At 40.0% G+C, this 17,549-nt stretch overlaps 1 long non-coding RNA gene across 1 annotated transcript in view; it reads right to left on the bottom strand.

Moving 5' to 3' along the window:
- Nucleotides 1-438: 438 nt before the first annotated feature.
- The window catches only part of LOC141793118 (uncharacterized), a 112,366-nt gene continuing 95,255 nt past the window's right edge, over nucleotides 439-17,549 (bottom strand). The window contains exon 3 of the long non-coding RNA XR_012598392.1: nucleotides 439-577. This is a non-coding gene — a long non-coding RNA (uncharacterized LOC141793118). The remainder of the gene's footprint in view (nucleotides 578-17,549) is intronic.

Genomic DNA, 17,549 nt, shown 5'->3' with positions numbered 1-17,549 from the left:
CAGGCAACTCTTCTAATGTTATAATCAACCAGCATGGCTGCTCATAAGAGACCACACATAAAAACAGAGAATAAGTGAAGATGGGTGAGGGGTGCACGAGGTGACATTTCAAATGAGATGTATTTATCTGTTGTGCTATTAAATGGGTTTGTCTGCTCCTGCAGAAATTCCGATTTATGCTCGTACCATTCTGTACAGCTGTTCCTTTAATAACCACATTCATTACCAGGCGACAGTTATTAACACAGCAAAATAAAAAAGCTCTGCAACTGAGGTGAGGGAAATTTCTCAGGAAACACACACACACACACATACACACACAGTGGAATAATGAGGGGAAAGATAATGATCAGTTTTGCAGAAAGGGAAACAGAACCAGTTGATTCATCCCTATGCAGACAGATAAAACCAGGCTGTCACTTACTCTGCTGTCGAAGCCATGCCGCTGTGAAGCAATATCTGCCGTGCTGAAGTGAGGGAGATAAGGATTTCATGGTCATCGCGTCTCCTTCTCGCAAGGTGGTTGGGTGGTGTAAAGAAGCGGGGAGGTGGGGCGGTGAGGCCTCCGTCTGGGCCCCTGCAGGGTGAGATGAAGTGTCCCAGTCAATGTCAGATCTGTGTTTACACCTCAGAGCAGCCACCTATGCCGCCACTTCTCGCCTCGCCACACAGAATCTGGCGCGGTTTGATCAGCTTTTTGAGTTGGCTTAATCTTGTCAGGCTTGACAATGAAGCCCGATCTCCTCTGTTCTGTCTTAGTGGAGGAGCTGGCCTACAGCTCGCACTATTCAAACAGAGCCCCAGATCCCCTCCTTGAATCCATAATCATCACTTGGAGGGGATTTTTTGGATGTATCAAACATCTCTAAGCAAAAGCACTGATCTGCATTCATCCCTACTATAAGCTGGCCTGGCTGAATGCAAAAACAGTCCTGCTAAATTCTGAAGGCCTCTCTTTCTAAAACAGATGCCTAAGATATGCATAAGGGTTGGAATAAGAGACAGAGAAGTCATCATTTTTTCTCTGTCGCTGAAAAGAGATGAGGATACAAGTGTGTTTTAGTGCTCTTGGGGTCGGTTAGAGCGAGGTAAAAGACAGAGAGGAAGGGAAAAGTGCGAGAAAGCCGAGAGACAGAGAAGGTGGGAGCCATCATTACCACAAGGCTACTTAAAAATCCTCCACTGAGGGCACTTAATAGAACCATTTGTAATAGAGGCTTCCTTTCACCGCACACAGCGTTGGCAAAGTAAGGAGACACTCTTTCCGTGTGGGTGGGTGGGTGTGCAGCGAGAGCACGAAGTGAATGTTCTACCCCCCAGATGTTGGCCTTCTTTGATAGAAAAGAAAGTCAAATGCATGGCACACAGTAGGCTTTTTTGTTCCTTAAGAATGTAATCAGCGTTACTCGCCGAGCCCACACTCTGCTCTTTCATGTGTTTAGCTGCACCTGTGAGCTACAAGGACAAACACATTCACTCCACGCAGACACTCTTCTCGTTTAAGACTCGCTTTGAATTGGAGTTTAAGGATGCCATGTAACACAAAATCCACTTTAACTGGTGCAAGAAAAAAAAAATGTGTCCCCTGCATATCTACACCCACGCCCAACAGGAAAAAAAAAGAAATCCCCCCCCTCTTTTGCCTGCTCCCTCTTTCTGAAGATCTCTCCTTGAGTGAAATGTTTTGAAATGGAGCACACCTCCAGACCGGAGTGACCCTCCCACGTTTGCCTTTGTCCTGTAGCAGCTTCCCCAGGACATGTGAAGGCTCTGGTTGAAGATAATGTACAAGCAAAGGATGTCTCTTGCTCTGTTTTTGGCTGTATTAACAAACACAAGAGTCTTTTTTTTTTACCTCCACCTCCAAAGATTTGAAGACCGAGTGGATGGACTTCGTTTTTGATGGAGACTTTCCTGCAGTAGCAGTCGCAGCTAAATGCTATATGTATGTGTGCAAACCATTTCACTTCAGACTACTTTCTCAATCATGGACAGGTAGTTCAGGGTTTACCACAAATCTGGAGATGAAGCATGGATCATTATACACTGTCTGTGACCCTACTACATCCTCAGGAGCTTTATTTTTGACTATTTGTGCTGCTTTATTAGCATGTTAGCCAGGTGAATGTGTTTCTAGCATCACCACTTAACCTGATTTGAATATATCTACAGAGTCATTGTTTTAATGGAAAAGGTAAGAGGGTGACGAATAAAGATGGAAAAACGTAGATAACATATTGAAATCTGTAAAGTGCAGCTTGTTGCATATAATGTATAATGCGTTATAATTTTTTTTTTCTTTTATTTGTTTTTATTTGCTTTCAGTTGTTTTTACTAAGTTTTCGTTTATGTGTCTGTTTTCCTTATCTGTTTTATCATTTTATTTTGATCTACCTTTGTTTACAGCTGTGGTTGGTTTTAAAAGTGCTCTATAAATAAAGTTGGTATGGTTTGGTATGGTACGGTATGTGGGGATGGATAACAGCGTGGGTAACTAAACATTTCACACAGTCTCAACCTTTGATAATAGATTTAAGCTTGATGATGCCCACAGGTTGTTTGGGCTGAATTACAGCATAAATTTCATTGTGGTTTAAAGGATAAATGACTATATTCTGACATTTCTTCTGACAATATTGTCAGAAAATGGAAAATATTGTTAAAAATATTGCGGAGGAGTACAATGACAAAATGCATTTTGTTAGTATTTATGTTTATATCCCATCATTATGCATCAGCTTTTCTCAAAGCCCTGCCAACCAAAAAACGTTTGCTTTGGCATGACAAAATCTAATTTCTAATCTTTTTTTTTTCTTTTTTTCCTAAAGAAATGATCTTCAAACTGAGCAGCAAACCTCTGGTCCAAGAATATGAGATAATGTGGAAGTGCTAAAATCAGCTGTTCCTCAAGTGTCTGGAAGTCACATACGCACCAAGACAAAAAAAGCTGTTTTCATCTCAAAAATTAACCTATTTACAGCCTGGTTTAGAGAACGTCTCCTGTCTGAATTGCTAATTTCATTATTGGCACACACTGTACGGGGGGTTGATTTATTTCTAACTCGGCAGTTCAGGGGTTATTATTAAGATTGCAAGCTCACCCAATCAGAGGCACAGCTCAGCTCATGTGACTGACGGGTGCCTTATAGCTGTACTCGAAGCCCCCGTCACTTCCAATATGGCTGTAATAGCCGATATGCTTCAAAAGTCTGTTTCAGAAACAGACGGGTGACGTCGGGTAGACCACGCTCATTAAATAGACAGTCTATGCTTCTTACATATGATTTGGGACCTATGAAACTACCATAAATCAAGTCAAACATGTAATTGTAAGTATATGTCACCTTTAAAGCTGGATATACAAATTTAACTTTATATAACAAGTTGTTAGGGAAGTGCCTCTTGCTTTTTCAGAGATTGACTCAGTTCAGGTCTTTGAGTCTCTCTAAAAATATGTATCACATCAGTTCAAGCTGTCCATACTAAACAATGAATGTCAAATCTCCAACCAAGTGGATCTGAAATTTCAAGCAAGAAGGGTGTGATGCAACAGCCTCAGAAATAGTTATAAACACAGGGGGAAGGTTTATATTCTAATGAATCTCATCTTAATACATCAAATTTAAATAAAAACTTCCTCTAAGTTTTACAGAAAAACAAGAAATTTCACCATGAAGCATAGCACATGCGTTGGGACATATTTGTTTCCTGCCTCTGCCGCTCACCGACAGTCATCACAGACGCTCAAGTGAACACATCAAAACATACCCTTGAATCTCCTCTAATGTGATTGGCTGAATAGGAGGGAAACACCTGATTGGTTACATGCATTTCACATTAAAAAAAGCATTTCAGAATCTAACCATATCAGGGGAATCTTAAAATTATATGTGGATTTTTCTTACATTAATATAGAATGATACATATTTGTGTGAGCATTGAAATACATTTGTGAATCCTCCTGTGTGCATTCATGAATATTGACACTAGTCTAACTCCATATGTAAGACACGGCTCTTGCCAAGGTCTGCATTTGCTTTGGCATAATTTATGGTTTTCTTGAATCCCACCAAAACAAAACTCAGACGAGTAAATAAATGGTAGAGAAATCAAACATTTAAATGGTCTTAAACTGTAAAACATGCATTCAAGTACACCGACTATGTCTCACTTAGCACCAAAACAGGAGCTGTTTGGTTTTAAATTCACAGCCTCGATTTAATCAGAGACTTTTCAAAGCGGAGGCATGTAACTTCATTTGAAAGTACATGGTTTTCTGCTTAAACTGATTCATGAGTGGAGTTTTGCCAGCAGTCAGCAGTAACTCAGCCACAGCTGCTAAAATATTTGCCAAGGCTGTTCTCTAAAAGAGCATGTAAAGTGAAAAATGGTGCACCTATAGCATAAATAGGGCTGGGGCCAAATTGATCCAAAGAATTATGCTCAGTGTACATTTGTGCTGAAATAGGTCTCATTTTATCTCCAGTCTTCCTTTGAACTCAGTGAAGGTTCAGTGAGTCATCTGGCACTCAAGGGCATGACATTTTTAATTGACATCCTTTCAGTACTTCAAGCTCTTTACATTCATTTTCAATGAAACGGGCGCAAAGTGACGTCACGGCACCTTCAGTAGAAATGGATGGGAGAACATTTCTCCGGCAAACACAGTATGTTCTAGCAGTTATGGCGTAATTATAAGCATGGGCTCCTTTCCTGAGTAACAAAGAGAAGCAGGTAAAAATGCACAGAATGAAGCCTTTTCTCATGATTCAATGAGGAAAAGAGAAATTAGAATTAGCCTTAAAATAGGACTGTACAGCTTATGATTTTACCTTATTAACCATTAATACGGGTATAACAGTTATACTAATAGCATATGAAGACATAATCAAAAGCTGTAATGTGTGAAAATTGAAGTAAAAGTGACTGAGACATGAGGTGAATGGACAGGCACATTCTGATCAGTGGTAATTGCTCTAAGACTGCAAGGGAAGCTCAGCTTCCCCTAAAATGTCCCCAAAAAAGTGGTGATATGTACTGGTGTGTGTTCATTTCATTGACAAAATATGAGCTATAGTTCCTTCATCTTTTGTTCAGAATCAGCTACCTATCACAGGAAACTGGCTCGACCTCCTTCTTATTCATCCCGCAGTGTCTCAGCACTTTAATACAATCGGACGCTGAGCGTCTTCTGACTTAAGCAGGGAAGCGTAGAGTGGGTTGTTCCACTGTGGAAACTGGAAAATCATTGGATAAACGCTGGGCTTTGTCCCGCCCATCAGATGCTCAGCGTCTCTGGGGGATTATGAGGCAGTGGGCTGGCCTGGATGCTCAGCTTCTGCATGATGATTGGATGATCTGTCTGAGGCCGAATCCCTTTTTAATTGACAGTGAAATGAGCCAGTCAGCGATCTTGAAGTATAACCCTCCAGTGGAGCATCTTCTGTAGAGAGGAGCTTCTCCTGTCTAAAACGACTCAAGTCTTAAGCCCGCAACATGATAGGCCAAGGCCGTTTAAGCAGTCTGGCTGTGCTGGCCATTGAGAGAACACTGGTAAAATTGCTAGAAAAGACACCTGGTTGGTACGACAGGGTCACAGATCATTTTCTTGAAAAAGAACTGAGGGTAGAATTTACATTTAAATGAATAAACAAATTTGTGATGTAAGTCGGAAAAAATGAACTTCCCCTCCTTGACTGACCAGCAGACGCCACTGATTCTGATCATATTTTTGTCAGGGCAAAAATGTACAAAGGCTGAGTAGTATCTACTAAAATTCATAGTACTTTTCTTCCAAACACCGACTTCTTGAAAGGAATGGGTATGTCAGCAAAACAATGACCTGAATTACTCTGCTCATATCCATGTAGAAAACAGACTGTGAACCCTTGGTTGGCTTGGTTTCACTTTTAAAAAATCTTCGCTTGCCATTCAGCACATTTTGCCAAACTGTGCTCCTCTCCGCTTACTGTCGTAAAACCACTTATCTCCAGGCTAAAACTGTTTCACACAAGAAGGAGGAAGGAAAAGAAGACAAAGAAGAAGAAGGAGGAGGAGGAGGAGAAGCCACAGTTGATGACTGGAGCTAAGGGGCGTGTCAATTCCTCTCCTTCAACTTTGGCCCCACGTTCTGAAGCAGGCAGCCGAGGCGTCGGGCGGGGAGTCGGCAGCACGGGTTGAGCGCAGGGGTTAGATGTCGGAAGTGCCGAGCTCTGCTGGCTTAGAGGCGAGGGTCTGCGCAAGCATGCAAAATTGGCTGCGAGTTCAAAGAGAATCAGAGAGAGCTGGGAGTTGAGTAGAAACCTGTTATTTCTCTCCCCTTCTCTAACCCAAGCCTTTTCTAATGATGACTTTATCTGCCTCCCACTGGAAGGCAGGAGAGCAGCGGCCTCAGGGCCTTCAGCACTAAGGTATCGGCAATTGCAACTTGTGCTTTCCTCCATCTCTGCTTTTCATGTCAGCTCTACTTTAGCTATATAACCCTGAATATGCACAAGCGGAATTATTTAGGGATGTCCAGACGCCAAAAATTTACTGTCTAATACTCTCTCCTAGTTATCATCAAGAGTGTTTTTCCTCCTCTTTCAAACCCGTCAAATGGATACAGATATGAATGTTCGACGTTCTGAGAATATCTGATGAACTGACTCTGAGCGTAGTGATGAGCTAAATAAGAGGAAATCTGTGCTCACCTGTGATGGAAGTCTGCCACTGGAATAAGCTGACAAATGACAGCCTCTTTGATCCAGCGCTTATTCTTTGATGAGAAGACAGAATAAATGAGCCTCTACACATGTGAGATGACGTTTGCTGTGAGGTGTATGGAGGCACTCAATCACGCTTCTTTGTAGAAGGAAAGTTTAGGTTAAACTCTGAGTGAGGAAACTCTGCTTACGTCTGTATGACTTCACTAGTTTGAAACAGGCTGTGACACAAAGGGAATCCAGGGTTATCGCATTGTAAAGTAGGTCACCTCAGCCAATTCTGCAGACAGACATCTTCCAACATAATGATGCTTGAGTTCATTGTCCACTTCTCTTCACCTCTCAGCATCTCACAGACCGAAACACTTAACACTGCTGTTCTCCTCGTGGATTCAACATGTGCTTGTTTAAAAGTGACACATTATGAATGACTGTCTAAGGCTGAGAACACTCAGCAGCTTGAAGATGAAGCCATTCAGAACACGAGTTGTACAACATTTTATTACGTTTCTGAGAGGAAAAAGAGGAACATGGTGTCTTTTACAATCCTCTTATGAGACAGTGTGTTTTTTAACATTTGATGATTTATTCGGCAAATGTGCAAAAGAAAAACTGATAAAACCTGTGATCACACAGCGTGCTTATCAAAACATTTTTTCCAAATTATCACTTTATCATTTAAACAGTTTGCAAACATGAAGATTAAGATATTGCTTAATTAAAGCAGCATCAACAATAAGCAGAGGAAGTGACAGACATGCAAAATTAATTCGGAGTAGTTGTGACAACACGTGTTAAAAAGGCAAGATGAACAACTGAAGACGGGTAGTGTTATATTTCTATCTGCTTATATTTTTGTCATCATTACACAAATTACACAGTGGTGCATTTGGGAGTGAAATTTTGTTGCATTGGGTTCCTGAATGTAACAACACTGTAATAGGGAATGAATATATAAATACACAGTTTAAATAGAAAGAGCTAAAAAAAAGAGAAGTGTAATTAAACAGTGGGTATTGGTTATAAAGTGACCTATGACTAAAGACCAATTTACGGTCGACAACATCAACAATACACATGCGCATTTCGGCAATGGATGCGAAAATTAGCCCCATTCATTCAGACAAGTTGGTGCTCTTTAACCACTGAACTAAAGCATCAGTAAAATTTTTGGTTGCTCTGTGATCTGTTGTAAACTAAACTTTACCATGGAGTAGGGATGGGTACCTTTCACATTTGAAACGTTACGGTACCAATGCCCGGTACCTGGCAATCGGTACCAGTACTCAACAGTACCAAGTTTTGGTACTTTTTTATGTTTATGTGGTAAAAAAATATCAATTTGGTTAATAATGAAATATAAAAAAATTTCAGTTCAATAAATGTATTCTTCAATATATAACCTTGAAATGTTGTGTTCATGTCCAGCATGAAAAAATCACCTACTCCTCCACTCCCTCACAGTCACAAGGATGCATTTAGGTACCTAAACTTGGTACCTTTTGGTTTTACATGAATCGGTACCCGGTACTTCTGACAGAATTCGGTCGGTACCTATAGAAGTACCTAATTGGGTACCCATCCCTACCATGGAGTCAACTTCTATCAAGTTCAGATCATTACAGAGCAACCGGTGTTTTAGAGGAAAGAGTGACCATGCTAACTGTTGACTCGCATCCAAAAGTGTCGTTGATAGTTAACAGAGTCACCGTTTAACAGGGTTTCACTTTACACTGAAACACTAGTGACCTCTTTGGCTGTCATTACAATTTTCTTCTTTATCCAACCTCTGGAAACAAGGTTTGACCTCCAAGAAATAATTTTAAATGCTGGTAGTCTAAATTCAGTTTTCACTTTGTGTATTCAATGAAAAAGTTGGTTTTGGGCCAAAGTTTTATGACCTAACATGAACTCATTTTGGAGGGTAAATATAAGTAAACCTATATTTTAACAAACAGATTTTATGTTCACAGTGAAGCTATGATTTGGTAGAGTTTCTGGTTTAGTAAGTGTCAACAGATAATGCAGTCACAAGCAACGAGTGACTTGTGGCTCACACGTTGGTTTCTTCACTAAAAACATCTGTCCACTGAATATGTCTGTGCACTTGTTGATGTTTCCCATCCACTCACTGATTTTTCACCAACTGTGAGTCGTTCACCATCCGTCAAATTGGTGTTATTTAGGAAGAAAATGTGATTCTTGGAGGTAAAACACCCTTATGTTGCTTTACAAAACGTATTCCGCAACACTGGATGTAGTTTGGCTCCATCCTACCATGTTGGTGACATGTGACCTGTGGATTTCCTGTGCTTCCCACCCCAATGACTCCATTCACATTGCTACAACATACGATGGTTTGTTGTTGTGGTTAAGTAAAATATTATCTGGAGTCACCACAAAGTGTTTTGTTCTGAAAATCAGGCAGGTGATTTGATGTTGTTTTGTGTCTGATTTTGGAGCGGAGATGAACTGGCCATGGATCTGGTGGAATTTGGCCGCAAGAGAGTAAACACAATCAAAGGTTAGCAACAACATCTGAAAAACCATACGATTATATAATGAAAAAAGATGGAGTTATGTCTTCAGCTGGTTTTTGACGGAACTGTCATCATAAAAAGACAATCCTTTAAAAAAAAAAAAAAAACATATTCAAGCCAACGTTGTCAGTGAAGATTGAGAGTAAATGCAATGCAACAGTTACTTCATTTAACATTTTAAAGAATAAATACATGAACTTATTTTCCTTAAAGCGAATCAAAATGTGGCCTTATACCTGGTTTAGTGTATAATCAATTACTTGCACTATGTCCTCTGTTAGTTGACAATCACAGCACCCTTTTTTTCCCCATGCTCTGGATGAATTGCTCAGTCTCTCTGTTCTTTCCTTTTAAGTCCTCCACTGTCTCCAGGTGGAACACTGTCGCCAGTTTTTCCTGAGCCCAAATCGCTTAGTTTTAATAAAATGGAGAAAAATGAACCAACCTATGCATGCTGGCAATAGGTCAGCCGAACCAGCGTGTGTTAAAGATGAGAAGTGCACATCGTTCCGCACTCCAACTTTTGTCCTGTTTTAATACACCGTGCCATCTGGGTAGTCATAGCTGACTGCACCCTGCCTCACTCCTCAATGTGACCACACAGTTAGTACATAAGGACATGAGCTGTACAGATTGGGCTGTATAAGCAGAAAGCAGGTGAGAATTATCAACAGAATAAAAGTTAAGAACAGCTTTTGGACATTTAGAAGTCACAAAGTTCATGTTCAGAGACATGTGGAGGTGGATTACTTGAAAAGTGACGGATATACAAACCAAAGTTAGTTACTTGCAAAGAGAAACATGTGAAAAGTGATCTATGAGTAGCATGTTTTAGCAACCTCAAATATTGATAACATACTGAATGTTAAAATATATTTTAATAATGATCACACTACATTTTCTCCCAAAGCACGATGAAAAATTGCTTATGAAAACATGGATTTGTGTTTGTGTCCTTGCTCCCGTCTTAGCCAAGGACTGATTCAGGCTTTTTCAGACTTTATATGTGAAATGCTTGTGGGTCTAAATTTAATTGTACCCCAATTAAAATCACAGCAGGAAAACTTGGAGAAACAGTCAAAGGTTTGTCTTTTAAAAGGGGGACGTTTATAGAAATTGCCTCATTCTAGCTCCCCATTATTCAGTCAGCATTTTGATTTAATAGAGGCCTCGCAGTGGTAAAGTCAGAAGAGGTAAGAAATGTGTCTTTTGTGGCAAACTAACAAACAAATACCAGCACAGAACACCTTAAATCAGAAAAACCAGAGAGCTATGATTCTTCTGTAAGCCTTTGTCAAATGACCTTGCCAGACTGACAGGAAACATCAGCAGCAGGTTCCTGGTTGTGTTATCTTGGAGCTGACAATAAAAGTTCCTGTGTTCTATTTTTTATGCTCGCCACAGCTTCCTTGGTTCAGAAAATAACAGTTTTTCAAAGGTTTCACTGATTTAAGGGCTCTCTGTTGGGCACGGACCCGTTTGGCAAAGTGTGATCTCCCTTAACTCCATGCTCCAAACCCGCCTGCTGTATCTGTTGCAAAAACAGCCAATAACCAAAACATAAAACTGTATATCGGAGGATAATCTGAGGAGCTTCCAGTCTTTGATTCAGTGCTTAAAAGTATGAAACATGCATGAAAACAAATTTGAACTCAAAGCACTTTACATGACTTGTGTTTCATCAGATAAACAGTTGTTGTCCGATATTTGCATGTCTTTTAAAAACCATCAACCAGTTTTCTTGAGAACAGATTTACACTTTAAAGCCAAACTTAAAACAAATCATGCCCTGAAGCACTCAGAAACTGTTTTTAATCACAGAAGTTGTTCCTCAAAGTTATGGACAGAAACCTCTTTCTTCATTTTGGGTTAAGTGAATGTTAAACAGGCAGAGCCAGTCAAACTGGGTGTCTTTCTAAACTTCCTTTTTGAACTGTCTTTGTGCATTAAGATGGTGTCAAAAGAGGAACACTGGATGAAGTGCAGAAAGTTTTAAATGTAGATTTCATCTGGTTTTTTGTTGTTTTTTTGCTGTATTTATCTGTAATTTCTTTTTTTTTTGAGTGTTCAGATACCACTTGTATGAGAAGCCTAAATTGGTTGTTAAATCAAAAGTTAGTTGTTTATCGCTGCAGGAAATATCCTCGCCAATACTCCTGCAGCTCGTCAATACTCCAGCAGCTTTTACATGTAGAAATTGAAGAGTGGTAAAACTATTTCTTTAACCCAATGGTTAGAGACTTCAGGTGGATGTTAAAGAGGTATTTTATTTAAAGTAGACTCACAGGTCACTGGTACCTGTATTGGTGTAAGCTCCACCTCTTTAATAAAAAAAACTGTTGCAAGAAACAACAAACTAGCTGTTATAGTTTTCTGCAGGTTTGCCACATGATAAAAACACTTGAGGACTATCTAGAATCTTCACTCTTTTTTCCTGGGATAAAGAGTGCATTTTCCATGAGCACTATTACCAACTGCTGTAAGAATGTGATTTTTGCTAGGGCATGGTTTTGTTTTGTAAGCAAATGAACCAAGATCAAATTGACTGTAACATTTCTTTTCTTTGTTCAAGACCAGTGGCGTTTTCTCCCGGAGGCCAAGGGAAGCCATGCTTCCTCTCTTTTTTTAGACTGTAGCTGTGATTTAATGAAAATATTCCTTTTTAACAGTTTCGATACTTCTTCTGTGTTGTGTCACTGTCATCTCTTCCTTATTCCTCTCCTCTAGTTATTGAGCATTTTACAATGTGTAAAACAGCGCCCTCGTAAATGTTCTGTATCAAATGAGTGGTGAAAATACCATACTGCACGCTGTTGTCCGCAAGGAAGCCAAGCTGAGTTGGCGTCCCTTGGTGAAAAAAAAACAAGAATGATTAACCAATCAGATGAGGCCGTGGTCATGACACTGCTCATCTGTGATTGACCAAGACTGTGTCAAGGGAAGCCACCCTGTCTTTAGCCTCAAACCAATCAAATCACAGTATCATCATCGAGCCACTGAATGAAATCAGGGAGGTTAGCACATTAGCAGTGTGCATGAAGCGGCCGGTTGTGTGTTTAAGTGGGCGGTTGAATGAATTAATAAGATGTTTAAGCTAAGTCAAGAGGACAATGTACGAGTGGGAATGAGTGAGTGAGAGTGGGAGAGTGAAAGGGCGTGTGTCGGTGTTCAAAGTAAGTAAAGTGAGTGCTCTCTGGGCGCTCTAACAGGTCGTTCCGTTACATGAAATAGCGATACAAACTGCAACATAGCCTTTTATGTACCCCACTCCCTAAAAAAAATACAGATAAGAGGCTTTTGTCTCACTTGGCTTCCTCAAAAAAAATCTCCACGCCACGCCACTGTCAAGACAACTTTTTTTTTAACCCTTTTATAACCTTTGGCACTCTTTTTAAATTGTGGATTATAAACAGGCAAATTTATTATGAAGTGACACTATTTCAAGATCACTTAAAAAGTCCTCACAGGACCTTTGAGCTAATTTGGGACAGCAACCCAAGCACTCATCTCAGTCTATGATGAACCTTTCAGGTCTACATTTTGCTATCAGGGAAGCCTGTTTGTTTTTACACTGCAAAAATTTTACCAAGTGTTTTAGTATTTTTTCAGCGAAAATTGTCTTTCTATGCTTAATATGAACCACATTCTCTTGACCAGTCCAGAAAAGTGTCTTATTTCAGGTTATTTAAAAACAAAAATAAGGTCTGAATTGCTTAGGGAAGGTAAAAATAATATCCTGGAGGGGTAAGAGAAATGTGCTTGTATTAAGACATTATTTTAATTGCTAATCTGTTTTTGCAGTGTACTATGTTTGTAAAGATTTATTTTGCAAAGATACATTTTAAATAGTATTTTATGCTCAAGTAATTCGACCTTATTTAATACTGGTCATGTTTTGTATTTGTCGTTACACTATTTGACAATTTAATGGGACTGATTCTTTAATTTGTTAAAAATGGTAAAAATGTCATAAAATACTACGAACCGCCCGGACGAAAACTACACATCTAAACAAACATCAAACATCTAGCATGTTGTTTTAAGTAGTTTAAAGAATATTTCTGATACCAACCCTTATTTTGTTACTCTTCATTTGACTACAGAGTTGATGCTTTATTTGTCTAATCTGTAAATAAAGATAAATATCAGAATCTGTTTAATGCAGCTTTTACCCTCACAAACCCAGTGTGAGGTCATGTGACCCTGGTTACAGCAGGTGGTTCAACCTCACACTCTGTCTCTCGGTGGAACCTGAGGTGAGGAGACAACACAGATATCTTCAGGTGAGAGTACTGAACCCTGATGTGAACACTGGTTCGTGTGAGGACATTTGACATTTACTTTGTGTTACTTCAGGTATCAGAGCAGAAAGAGATTATCTCTGTCTGTGTTTTCATGTTCTGACTACTCAACACTTTCCCTGCTCTCTGTGAGTTCCTCGAGCGCGTTGTGAGTGATAGGCTGTGAATTTTATCTCCTTGTATTTGCATACAATTCACACGCAGATAGCACTTTCACAATATTGTGACAATTCAAACACTCAAACATAACTTCCTGAATGTAGCATAGTTTTGACAATGTAACATGGTCAGTCGGTGAGATTTCCACAGATTTACGGCACAGATTTACTGACAATATTTAAAGTTTGGAAACACCATTAAAAGGATAGAGCAGAGTTGACAATACCAGCTCTAAACAGCTGCTGTCAGACTCTTGTGGATGGTCACTCTGGCAGTAGATCCTCCATGGCAACCCGAGGTCTCACATGTGATTGTGTGAGTGTAATTCATAGCTTCCTTTTGTGTAATAAATACAGACTTGATTATAGGGTTGACACAAGCTGTATTCATTCTGATATTCTCATCCTATCCTGGAGTGCTGAAAGCCAGACCATGTACATCACCATAATGGTAAAGACAATATATTCTGCTTTGCATCTTTCTTTCTTTACAGTGAATATTTCTGTGACAGTGCTCTCCCTTTTGGCGATACCTAGCACACTGGAGCACTGTGCTCTGCTTTATATGCTACTGTTTGATGGAGAAGGCCAGCTACTAACATATCTCACTTGTACCAGCGCCTGGGGAAAACTGACTGTATTTCAGGCTCCGCTACAAGGTGCTTCCAGCGGTGTACTAAGCAGAGCATGTACGGTTTTTATGAACAACATGTCTGTGTATTTGATTTCATACCATGCCGCGCTGGCCTCTCACTCTGCATCACCTCACTGCCCTCTCTCACATCCACAAAAGAAGCCACTCTACCCAAGCTTTTCCAGGCCAGCAGAGGTTACAAGCTGCATTCATTACCAGCACTCCTCAGACAGATTGAGCAATTACCATGTGAGGGTAACTCAGTGTAAACTCAGAGCTCTATATGTATTGTACCAGAGAGAGTGGGTGGGTGTTTGTCCTGCTGGGTTTCGGGGTTGAGATGGCTGCCATCCATGCATTTTATTTCTCTCTTTTCTGAGGCGGTGGGTAAAAATGAGATGAGGCCTGGTGCTGCCGGGGAGAGTGGATGTGTAGCTTTGAAGCAGAGCAGGATAGCTGTCAGAGTCAGTCATGGATGAGATGTTACCATCCACAGCCTATTAAAGAGCTGTTTATCAATGCTGCTGCCACTCAGGTTGACTCATGGTTCGTCCATTCTAATCTGGACTTCATAACCTATTACATACGGTGCTTGTTCAGTTCATTATGTCAGACATCCTGGGCCTGATGTGGTAGCAAGGCAGCAGGTACACTTTGCCTGCAACAGGATTTATAGCAGGTGGTGGCAGGCATGCGTGTGTATGGGCGACGGGGAAAGACAGTTATCCCCTCTTGTTTCAGGATGTTTTAGGATGGCATGTTTTTGTGTAGCGGTACTTTCAGCAGCAGGACGTTTCACAGAACTATCAGGGGGCACTGGAGTCAGGAGTCATACTTTTCAGAAAATGTCCAAAGAGAGCTGAATCGAAGAAGAATGCCAAGAGGCCATGTATGGTACTGTAAGTGGGAAAAATCCAGATGTAGTCTTTAGTCCCGTTTCCACACATCTCAGCATGGCAGGCATTTCACGGCATTTCCACTAACTAATCCAGGGACACACTCCCAAATAACCGAGACGAGCCGTCCCACTTCTTGGGACCCTTTCATTGGGTGCCAGACTAAACCAATCTGATCCCGGAAGGTGGAGCTGCAACACTGCAGTCTGTTGATTGACTGAAAGAATCGTCGCTTACAGTGCAACAGCCGCTGCATTTCTCCTGGCGGCACATGGCCATTTCTGACAAAAAACTTTTTGCGCTTTGTAACAAAGAGCCACATGCCAGTGGCCATTGGGTTTATTAGCAGGGTACACCGTGTTGTTCTGCTATGGCTTCAAGCTATTATTTAACTGACGCACTGCCTATCACAAGGGGGCATGGTTGGCTGTGGAAACGCAAACAGGAGCAGGCTTAACTGAGCCAACGCGTATCAAACCGTGCCGATCTAAACCGTACTGTTTGGTGGAAATGAGGTGTTTGAGACTCCAAATAATTTCTGAAGGACTTAAGCTTACCTGTGCACCAGATAGAAGGTGTAGCCTAGGCCTGTCACGATAACAAATTTTGCTAGACGATAATTTTCCAAAATATTATTGCCGATAAACGATATTATTGTCAATATTATTTTGATTTTTTTTCCATTTTTTCATTGATGTAATCATGATAGATGGGATAATAAAGTGAGTACACCATATCAAAAGCAAGAAACTTTAATTTCATAAGAGTATTTAACTGTAATTAAAAGGTCAGGATCTTTTAAATAAAATAAATTTAACAAAAAATATAACAAATTTAACAAACAAGAAAGAGAGAAAAAAAAAAGAAAATTAAATGAACTCTCTTTTAGAAAAAAATACATGAAAATAATACTTATCAAAAACAATAAAACATAGACCCTGTCTCTAAAGAAAAAACGAAACTCCAAAAAAAAACCCAACAACAATAAAAACAATAACCCTAAATATAAGGGAGTTTATACAGTTCCTGAATTGTTTGTAACATGTTCTTTTTCCCAGTCAATCCGTACTGACCACACCTCCTTCAAATATGACCACACCTCCAACTGATGTACACCACAAGCTGTGTAATTAGATCAGCAGATTTGTTACAAATCAGCCAAATGTTTCATCAACATGTATTAGTATAACATACTACGTACAAAATCTCTGTTAAAAAAAAGACTGAAAAAGGCGATGTAAAGATCAAACGGACCACACCACACTTGGGTTGGATTATCGCAGAAATGCAATGTAATGCGACATCAGCACAGACATCAAGTATGTTATATACCGTACAGAATGAAGAAAGGCACAGTATAGGGTCGATGCAGAAGTACAAACCAGGCTTAACTGAAGCCAAACAATGAGAGGTAACACCTTAAAAATGCTGCCAAACCAAACTTCTGGGCAACCTGGACAATAATAATCAGGTGGAAGTACATTTGGCTCTCAGCATCCAAGAAAACGTCAACAATACATTCATATCTCAGCCAACTCAGCCATCAGCCTTATCGTGCAAATTTAAATATTCATCTCCTATACATTTACTCCTTCATTGCAAATAAAGATTGATTGAACCAGACTATGTTTTATTTCCTCTAAAACAAAACCTGAGGAACATGGGTCATGAAATGGGAGTCAATGAAAGAAAAAGGAAATGATCGTAACACAGAAAGAAAACTTGTTATTTAAAATGCGACTAAAGAAAGCGACTGATGGTGGTGACCTCTCCATGAGTTGAAACAGACAGACCCCAGTCTCTCTGAATAACCTCTCAGCTGAGAGGGAAGATCTCAATGCTTCCAATATCTAGTTGCCAATCTGAGATGTTGTGCTCCCTGTCTGTTTTGTGGCACCTCTGTGTGACCGGAGATTGTGAAATACACAACTGTTTACAACATGTTTGATGCATTGAGTTTTGCAGTACTTCAGGCTGTCTGACTTAAGCTACCTTCATTTTATATCTTCGTCTCTGTTATAGTCTACAAGAAGTTGTAAAGCAGCACACCAGGTATCTTTTTGACCCCCAATAACCTCAGTATGATTTATTCATTTTGGTGGTATTTCTGTAAATAAGCAGGGACACACTGTTCTACACGGAGAGATGTTCTGACTACAGGGAGTGTTCTGATATTTTGATATTGACAGATTTGGCTTGACAGGAACCAAAGTTGATGGAAGTTTTAGGAACAGAACATAAGGTGAAAAAATCTGCCCTCCAATTGTCCATAATGGGATTTCATCATTTCTCATTTGCATTGACTGGGCTTCCTGT

The sequence above is a fragment of the Halichoeres trimaculatus genome, unplaced genomic scaffold (genome assembly GCF_033239565.1).
Source record: "Halichoeres trimaculatus isolate MK-OKI-2021-1 unplaced genomic scaffold, fHalTri1.1 fHalTri1_scaffold_7, whole genome shotgun sequence".
In the NCBI taxonomy this organism is placed as follows: Eukaryota; Metazoa; Chordata; class Actinopteri; order Labriformes; family Labridae; genus Halichoeres; species Halichoeres trimaculatus.
Note: the sequence above shows the minus strand (reverse complement) of the source record. Positions and strands in the feature narration are given on the sequence as shown.